This window comes from Triticum aestivum, chromosome 4A (genome assembly GCF_018294505.1).
Source record: "Triticum aestivum cultivar Chinese Spring chromosome 4A, IWGSC CS RefSeq v2.1, whole genome shotgun sequence".
In the NCBI taxonomy this organism is placed as follows: Eukaryota; Viridiplantae; Streptophyta; class Magnoliopsida; order Poales; family Poaceae; genus Triticum; species Triticum aestivum.
Window position 1 is genome coordinate 444,585,128 of NC_057803.1, and position 10,823 is coordinate 444,595,950.

Here is a 10,823-nt window from a genome sequence, read left to right on the forward strand (position 1 = left end):
ATATTTCCACATATGCGCCTCGACACTGAAGCTATAGCTGGCCTGCCCTGCCTTGAAGAAGCGTTGGATTGCTTCAGAGATGCTGGACTGCTGCAGTTTGTCACAGATAAGGAACACTGGAATGAAGAGCTTCTGCTACAGTTCTATGCAACTCTTCACATTCGAGGCTACAACAGGGATCCAAAGACTTGGGTCCTTGAGTGGATGACAGGCAATGTCCATCATGAAGCCAAAGCTCTTGATATCATTGAGCTCACAGGCCTGCCCACTCCTGGTGAATACTATGAACCAGGTTGTCAACAACACCAGAATGCCTTGGAAAGCATTTTTCAGAAGCCAGAACCCAACATGAGTCAAATGCTGAGCATGATGAAGCCTTTGCCTCACGACGCCGAATACCCGTCTGAATTCTTTGTTGAAGACCTAGAGTACCTGCCTCGCACCATTTACCATATCATCAGGAAGACTCTATGGCCTGTCAAAGGACATTCATCTGCAGCGAAGCTTGAAGGAGCAATGAAGACTTTGGTTTTCTATATCTTCAATGGCATCAGCTTCAATGCTCAAGACTTCTTCATCAGGCAGTTGGCTGCATCTGGCTCCGACATTTTTGGGTTGAAATTCTATGCTCCATGGGTCATGCGTCTTATTAAGCTTCACTCTGCCATCAACTATCAGCCGTCTGCGCGCAATCATCTTATATTCTTGCCAGAGGTTGATCTGTCAGTTGAAGCTATTTACCCAGAGCCTGCTAAGGATCCCATTTATCTTCACAATGTTGATCACCAAAGCTTCACCCAGCCTATTGAAGGAATTCCAGCGGTTTCTCGTGTTTATCCCCTTGCTGGCAACACACGTGCCCCCTTGCGCTCAAACTGACGCCACTGGTAGCACCATTGCGCAAAGGCCTCAAAGGCGATCTCATGTCCTAAATGACAAGAGCTTCTCATCATGCTACACCAGAAACAGGACAAACATCACGACTGGCTTAAGCGTCAGATGCAAAGCCTCTTGGTGGATGTCAACCGCATTCACAATCTTGCCACCAAGAATGCCTTTGTCACTCATGAAACCTGTCGGAGGTCGTGGAAGACTTTGACATTACTTAGTGCTGAAGCTGATCTGCAAGACGATGGCTTCACTGAACGATTCAAGTTTGACTCAACTCCTCCCAGGAATGCTCACTTGCGTCGGACTCCATCACTTGAAGACTCTGACTATTCGTCCTCAGCTGCGACAGTGAATGCCAGAGTCATCGATGACCAAGATGATGCAACTTCACCTCCTCCAACTTCAGCGCGTGTCGACACTGCACCAAGTTCTTCTGCACCACCGGACCTCAACGACGACCCTGCTGCCTCGCCTGCACCTCATGGGAACGAGTAGGCGCTCTATGTCTTCAAACCTTTTTGGTCCTTACTGACAAAAGGGGGAGAAGCATATGAGTTGATAGTCTTCAAGCGGGTCCATATGGGTGGTTGCTTTACCTTTTGCTACTTTTGCCAAGTGTTTACAACTCTTGCTTTTCGATACATTTGGTTCTTTGAGTTGTAACACTTAAACTCGATGGTCGTCTGCTACTTATTTGCTATTCTGTGATGCGATGATAAATTCCGCATGTGCGATGATAAATTCCGCACTTAGGTCATTTTGCAGACGTCCATTTTTCATTATGCATGTCATTATCTTCGTTACATCATATCATGCATGATGAATTGTCATCATAGGTTGAAGAGGATCTCCACAAGTACAACCTGCCATGTGCATTTGCATTCCAAGAGCAAAGTACTTATATGCACATCTTCAGGGGGAGCCTTTGCAACTTATGAAGACAATACCCTATCCTTTACAATTTCACATATTTTATTCCCCGTTGAAAACTTCAACCAGTTTGTCATCAATCACCAAAAAGGGGGAGATTGTAAGTGCATCTAGTGCCACCCCTAGTTGGTTTTGGAGTATTGACGACAAACCTGGTTGAGGGACTAATGTGTTTGTGAGAATTGCAGGATAACACAGGTAGAAGTCCCTCATTGATTCGGTTTTCCTACCAGAGATGACCCCTAAAAATGTATGAAGACATTGAAGTCAAAGGTGGTATGTGAAGACATTCACATTGAAGACTATGACAAGAGAAGACATCGCGTGAAGACTATGGAGCGCGAAGACTTAGTTGTTTCGTCGTTCTTTTTCTTCTTTGTTGAGTCATAGGAACCACCGTACTGTTAAGTGGGGTCCAAGAGAACCAGTCAGAATGACTGAAGTGATGCTTAACCAAAATCCTATGTCTTCGAGCGAAGACTATGAGAGCAAATCTTATCCAGAGTTGGATAAGTCAGCTTTGCTTGTAGCCCAAGTAAAGTTGCCGTGTGTGTTTGAAATCTGACCGTTGGAACACGTGTCAGTTCCTTAGTGACCCAGGGTCATTTCGGACAAATCAGGTCGGGTTGCCTAGTGGCTATAAATAGCCCACCCCCTACAACCATAAACGGTTGGCTGCTTAGAGTTAGTATATGGCTTTTGTCGTTTGAGAGCAACCCACCTCGAAGCCTTTGAGAGAGAATTCCTTGCGAGGATAGAGCCCTAAACACCCAGAGCCAAAGAGTGTTAGGCATCACTTAAGTCTTCCTGTCTGTGTGATCTGAAGACTTATTACACTTGAGGACTGTGAATCCTCCAGCCGGTTAGGCGTCGCGTTCTGAGCATCCAAGAGTCATTGTGGATCGCCGGTGAACAAAGTCTGTGAAGGTTTGGAAGTCTACCTTGAAGACTTACCAGATTGATTGGGCGAGGACTAGGTGTCCTTAGCTCAAGGGGAATAAGGTGAAGACACGGTCTTCTGAGTTGAATCTCAGCCTCCCTAACCAGACGTACAGTTGTCATAGCAAATGAAACTGGTCCAACAAATTATTGTCTTCAATGAGTCACTGGTTTTATCCTTCCCATCCCTTTATTTACTGTTGGCCCTGGTGAAATCATTGTATGATTGCATTATCTTTTGTCTTCACTGAGTGACTACTTGTTCTAATTGGCTTCATACTATCTTCCATCCTGATCTATACTGCCTAGCTGCTATTAGTCTTCGTGCTTTCATTTCATTGAATACTTGACTATGGCATGCTTAGTGTAGTCTACTTTCCGCTACATGGTAATAGGTTTATTTCTATCGTTTGTCTTTGAAACTTCCATGTTTTGAAGACCTTCATAAAAATCGCCTATTCACCCCCCCCCTCTAGTCGATCACTAGCACTTTCAGGTAGTCCATCCCATCGAAGGTAGGACACCCAGCAGAAACCTTGATCATACCTACGGTCGACATAACTAAATCTCCAGGCGGTTAAACCAAAATCACACAGAACAAGGGAGTACCTTGCTCTAATACCAATTGAAAGTGCGTTATATCGACTAGAGGGGGGTGAATAGGCAATTTTTATGAATTCTTCACTGAGGAATTTCAGGGTAAGGAAATTCCTGAGTGAAGAACTACTTGCAGCGGAATAAGTACTCAGAAGTAAACATAATAGTGCATGAGCTTGGTCTTCATGGTGAAATGAAAACAAACACAGAGTACAGAAAGCGTAAACATAGGATAACATAGAATGAAGACAAACCGACTGAAGAAATTGAACTGAGGAAATAAAGAAAGTCTTCAGTCAAAGTCTTCAAACAGATATGAACAAACACACAACACAGAAATGAGGAAATGAAAGGGTTGAGGAAATGGAACCAGGTAGCTTGGTGAAGACAATGATTTGGTAGACCAGTTCCAACTATTGTGACAGTTGTACGTCTGGTTAGGGCGGCTAGGTATTTAAACCTGAGGACACATATTCCCGGACACCCAGTCCTGAACACGCAGCTCAGGACACTCAGTCCTCACCGTATTCCCCTTGAGCTAAGGTCACACAGACCTCGCCCAATTACTCGTGGTAAGTCTTCAGGTGACTTCCAAACCTTCACAGACTTGGTCACTCGGCGATCCATAATTTCCTCTTGGATGCTCTAGACCATGACGCCTAACCGTCTGGAAGATGCACAGTCTTCAAAGGTAACAGGCGTCGGATCCACGCAGGATAAATCTCTTCAGTGATGCTCAATCACTTGGGGTTTGTAGGTGTTTGGGTTTTGGGTTTTCTTCACTTGACGATTTTCACTCAAAGTCCTCGGAGGATGGGATGCTCTCAAATGACAAGTGTCAGTTTCTCTCGGAGCAGTCAACCAGCTAGTGGTTGTAGGGGGCGACTATTTATAGCCTAGGGAGCATCCCGACATGATAAGACATAAATGCCCTTTAATGATATGACCGTTAGGTGGGTAGATATTTTGGGACAGCTTGCGCATAGCACAGCAACGGTCGGAATTTTGAGTATCAAATTCCTCAGGGCTATCATGTTCCTCACTGTGTAGACAATCCGCACTGGCAAATTCCTAACTCCTCAGTCAGAACAAATTCCTCAGAGACGAGAAGAACTTCGTCTCTGTCACTGAAGAAATTGACTGAGTTGTATGAGATTTCCAATGGCTTCACTCAAAGGGATTGGTAGGTGTAGGATTTGAGTTGAGCATCACTTGGAAATTTTTCCTTAGTATTTCCTTGACCCCTTTAACAGTACAGTGTTTCCTATGACTCAAGAAAGAGAAAATGAAACTACGAAAACAAAAGTCTTCACGCTTCATGTTCCTTGAATGAATACCAAGTCTTCAGGATTACACCAATTTCTTCACTTTCAAAGTCTTCAGAAAGTCTTCAGAAATACAAAGTCTTCAGTCGAAGAACTTCATTTTTAGGGGCCGACTTTCTCTGTAAATATCAAACTCCTCATAAACTTCTAGACCTGCGTACACTCACAAACGCATCAGTCCCTTAACCTATAAGTCTTCAATACACCAAAATCACTAAGGGGCACTAGATGCACTTACACAATGGTTCAGGAAGAGTCCAATCGTTATCATTACTCAATACATTATTCAATAGTTCTTCAGCTTGTTCAACAGTTCGTTCCCTGGAAAAACAACCAACACAACCATCTAAGTAGTCCCTAGAAGCATCAGTTAGTCCATTATAAAATATATCATGTATTTCATTTTTCTTGAGAGGATGATTAGGCAAAAAATTAAGTAATAGGAGAAGAATTCCCCAAGCTTGTGGGAGATTCACTTTTTCAATTTGCACAAAGTTAAATATTTCTTGTAAAGCAGCTTGTTACTTATGAGCGGGAAAATATTTTTCAGAAAAGTAATATATCATATCCTGGGGACTACGCACACAACCAGGAGCAAGAGAATTATACCATGTCTTAGCATCACCCTTAAACGAGAAAGGAAATAACTTAAGAATATAGTAGTAGCGAATTTTATGCTCATGAGAAAATAGGGTGGCTATATCATTCAGTTTAGTAAGATGTGCCACAATAGTTTCAGATTCATAACCATGAAAAGGATCAGATTCGACCAAAATAAAAAACTCAGGATCGACAAAGAATTTATAATCCTTGTTAGAAACAAAGATAGGTGAAGTAGCAAACTTAGGATCATATTGCATTCTAGCATTCAAAGATATTTCTTTCAACTTGACTAGCAATTTCTTAAGATCATCTCTATCCTTGCAAGCAAGAAAATCCCTAGCTACATCTCCGTCCATAACATAACCCACAGGAATACCAGGCACTCCATATCTAGGAGTGCTAGGTCTATTAGGTGTTTCAAAGTTTTCAATTTCAGTAATTTCATCAGTTTTAGAAATATCATCAGTTTCAACATTCTCAATTTCATTAACCCCTCACAAGTTGTTCATCAAGAAATTCACCTAGTGGCATAGTCTTATCCAGCAAAGTACTAGCATCATCATAAACATCATTCATAGCATAAGTAGCATCATCAATTACTTGCGAAATATCAGAATTAATAGCGGGTGTAGGTGTCGCAAGCTTACTCAAAGCAGAAGGTGAATCAAGTGCAGAGCTAAATGGCAGTTCCTTACCTCCCCTCGTCTCAGAGGGAAAAATCTTGGTTCTGGTATCTTTAAGATTATTCATAGTGATCAACAGATATAAATCCCAAGTGACACAGCAAATAGAGCTATGCTCCCCGGCAACGGTGCTAGAAAAAGGTCTTGATAACCCACAAGTATAGGGGATCACAACACCCAAATTTATTGATTCAACACAAGGGGAGCCAAAGAATATCCGTGAGTATTAGCAGTTGAGTTGTCAATTCAACCACACTTGAAAGACTTAATATCTGCGGCAAAGTATTTAGAGTATGATAGTAACGGTAACAGCGGCAATAGCAAAGTAGTGATTGTAATGGTAGCAACGACAAAAGTAACATAGCGAAGATCAACATGTGAAAAGCTCATAGCCATTGGATCAACGATGGATAATTGTGTTGGATAATATTCATCATGTAGCAGTTACAACCTAGGGCGACACATAACTAGGTCCAATTCATCAATTTAATGTAGGCATGTATTTCGCATATAGTCATACGTGCTTATGGAAAAGAATGCATGACATCTTTTGTCCTACCCTCACGTGGTAGCGGGGTCCATAAGGAAACTAAGGGATATTAAGGCCTCCTTTTAATAGAGAACCGGAACAAAGCATTAGCACTTAGTGAATACATGAACTCCTCAAACTACGATAATCACTAGAAAGAATCCCAATTATTGTCACCTTGGGTTATGTGGATCATAACTCGTAATAGGTGTCTAAAAATTGCAAGATAGGATCAAGAACACACATGTATTCATGAAAACATAATAGGTTCACATCTAAAATCATGGCACTCAGCCCCTAGTGACAAGCATCAAGCATAGAAAAGTCATAGCAACATCAATCTCAGAACATAGTGGATACTAGGGATCAAGCCCTAATAAAACTAACTCGATTATATGATAAATCTCATCCAACCCATCACCATCCAGCAAGCCTATGAAGGAATTACTCACTCCCGGCGGTGAGCATCATGAAATTAGCGATGGAGGAATGTTGATGATGACAATGGTGACGGATTCCACCCTCCAGAGCCCCAAACAGACTCCAGATCAGCCCTCCCAGTGAAGAACAGGAGGTGGCGGTGGCTCCGTATCGTAAAACACGATGAATCATGATCCCTGATTTTTCCTTCACGAATAGGTATATATGGAGTTGGAGTTAGGGTTGCAGTAGCCCCGGGGGGCCACAAGCCTGGGAGGCGCACCCTGGGGGTAGGCGCGCCCCTAGAGCTTGTGGCTCCTGAGTGGCCCCACTGTGGTACCTTTTTCTGTTAATATTTTTTATATATTCCACAAAAATTCTTCGTAAATTTTCAGGTCAATCCGAGAACTTTGATCTCTGCACAAAAATAACACCATGGCAATTCTGCTGAAAACAGCGCCAGTCCGGGTTAGTTCCATTCAAATCATGCAAATTAGAGTCCAAAACAAGGGCAAAAGAGTTTGGAAAAGTAGATACGATGGAGACGTATCATCCTTGCACGAGAGAGGCTGGTAATTGGGATTCCTAGTCCCATATATCAAAAAGGAAAATATATAATAAAACAAAAGCTCCCCCTGGAAAGTTGAAAGTTTGGAGGGCACCCGTGAATTCCACTAGCCATGGCTTGTGTTTGAATGGTTCAGGGGGAGTTAAACTTTTCATTTCCGCATGGGAACCACCGATAATGTGTTTAGCATGGAAGATATTGAATACCTTAGTCATGACGTTATCAGGAAAGGCACACCACTCAAAATGTATTCATCTCTATTTTAAGCAATGAGCTCTCGCACCTCTGCAAATCCATGCTTAGGGCTTACCTTTTCTGTTAATTTTATTTTTGTTGAGTCAATTTCTTATTCCAACATTAGTCATGACGTAGACAGGAAAGGCACACCACTCAAAATGTATTCATCTCTATTTTAAGCAATGAGCTCTCGCACCTCTGCAAATCCATGCTTAGGGCTTATCTTTTACCTTTTCTGTTAATTTTATTTTTGTTGAGTCAATTTCTTATTCCAACCTATTATTTAGTTGGCAAGCATCATGTGGTGGGAAAAGATATATGCACAAATGGCCATTCCAATATTTTGATCATGGCTTATTATTGTTGACTATTATCTCTATGATAAATGAGTTAGGAGGCAAAACATCAAGCCCCGATCTTTCTCTGTGTTCGGTGGATGATATTTGCTCTAAAAATATGCTTTGAGTACTAGCAATCATAGAAGACTATATGATAATTGGGTATGTGGAGCTCTTACTTAGACTTTGCTGATAATGAAGTGCATTAAAATTGTTGGGTGACTAAGAACATAGGTTGGTAAGTTTCAAGAGAATGCATTGTTTGAACCATAACATGTGAATTGATTGCTACTTTATCATGATAAGTTTTATGAGAAAGAGTTGTTGTTAAGATGTGATGACCTACAAGTATAGTGGATCAATCGTAGTCCTTTCGATAGGCAAGAGTGTTGAAACCAACAAGGAGAAGAAGGAAATGGCAAGTGGTTTTTAGCAAGGTAATCTCTGCAAGCACTGGAATTATAAGTAACGAGTAGTTTGATAGCAAAATAGTTTGTGATGAGCAAACAACGATAATGGCAAATAAAGTGCAGCAAGGTAACCCAATCCTTTTGTGGCAAATGACATGACAAAACAACCTCCTATAATAAGCAAAGCGTTCTTGAGGGTTGATACATCCATTTTGAATCATGCTTTTATATCGATATTTATCGCAGTATGGACTGTTATTTCACTTTATATCACAATACTTATGGCTATTCCCTCTTATTTTACAAGGTTTACATAAGGAGGGAGAATGCCGGCAGCTGGAATTCTGGGCTGGAAAAGGAGCAAATATTAGAGACCTATTCTGCGCAACTCCAAAAGTCCTGAAACTCCACGGAATGTCTTAAAATAAATAAAGAAATATCCATGCCAAAGATGAAGGCCAGGGGCCCACACCCTTCTCACGAGGGTGGGGGGCGCGCCCCCTACCTCGTGGGCCCCCTGGTGGCTCTCCGATGCCCATCTTCTCCTATATGAGGTCTTTCAATGAGAAAAAATAAGGAGGAACTTTTCGGGACGAGACTCCGCCGCCACGAGGCGGAACCTTGGCGGATCCAATCTAGAGATCCGGCAGAGCTATTTTGCCGGGTATACTTCCCTCCCGGAGGGGGAAATCATCACCATCGCCATCACCAACGCTCCTCTCATCGGGAGAGGGCAATCTCCATCAACATCTTCACCATCACCATCTCATCTCCAAACCCTAGTTCATCTCTTGTATCCAATTCTTGTCTCAAAGTCCGGGATTGGTGCTAGTAGGTTGCTAGTAGTGTTGATTACTCCTTGTAGTTGATGCTAGTTGGTTTAATTGGTGGAAGATCATATGTTCAAATCCTATATGCATATTATTACCCCTCTGATTTTGAACATGAATATGCTTTGTGAGTAATTACGTTCGTTCCTGAGGACAAGGGAGAAGTCTTGCTATGAGTAGTCATGTGAATTTGGTATTCGTTTGATATTTTGATAAGATGTATGTTGTCTAGCCTCTAGTGGTGTTATGTGAACGTCGACTATATAACACTTCACCATTATTTGGGCCTAGAGGAAGGCATTGGGAAGTAATAAGTAGATGATGGGTTGCTAGAGTGACAGAAGCTTAAACCCTAGTTTATGCGTTGCTTCGTAAGGGGCTGATTTGGATCTATATGTTTCATGCTATGGTTAGGTTTACCTTAATACTTTTTGTCACGACCGGATTTTCTAGACATTGATTTCCAGAAAATGGCCGTTGTACTCACCAGCCCCAGGATAACTGTTAGCTGATGAGGCACCAACTTAGTACAGAAATTCCAAGCAAAATACAACATATATAGTACAAGACCATTCTGGCCTATGAGTACAACAAAAGGTTTCTAGTGGTTGATGGCGGAAGCGGTTTGTGGATCGTCAGCGTATAGGGGACTCCATTTCCCACAGGAACAGCTGACCAGGTTAACTCCTATCTTCGCGAGGCTGCTATCACCATTACGTGGGTTCCGGGGCTGTCACCGCAACGCTCCTCTCCAAGCAGAAATCTGTTGGAGAACGTTGCAGAAAATTAAAATTTTTCCTATGGTTTCACCAAGATCCATCTATGAGTTCATCTAAGCAACGAGTCAAGGGAGAGAGTTTGCATCTACATACCACTTGTAGATCACGAGCGGAAGCTTGCCAAGGAGATGGCGATGATGGAGTCGTCTCGAACGTGATTCGGATCACCGATGTCCTAGTGCTGAACGGACAGCACCTCCGCGTTCAACACACGTACGGGACGGGAGACGTCTCCTCCGTCTTGATCCAGCAAGGAGGAAGGAGAGGTTGAGGAAGGCAGCTCCAACGGCAGCACGACGGCGTGGTGCAGTTGACGCGGCAGTATTCCGACAGGGCTTCGCCAAGCACGTACGGAGGAGGAGATGTGTTGGGGAGGGGAGGGGCTGCGCCTTGAGTATTGGTGTGTTGCAGCCCTCCCCTCACCCCTCTATATATAGGGGAAAGGGCAAGGGGGGCCAGCCCTCTAGGGAAAACCCTAGGGGGGGCGGCGGCCAAGGGGTGGGGGGCTTGCCCCCAAGCAAAGGGGGTGCGCCCCCTTTAGGGTTTCCCCCCCCCCCCACCACCCCTAGGCGCATGGGCCCAAGGAAGGGGGCGCGCCAAGCCCACTAGGGGCTGGCTGCTATACCCACGCAGCCCAAGTGGCCCCCCGGGAGGGGTGGCCCCTCCCGGTGGACCCTCGGAACCCTTCCGGTGGTCCCGGTACAATACCGGTATAACCCCGAAACTTTCCGGTGCCCGTTTAAC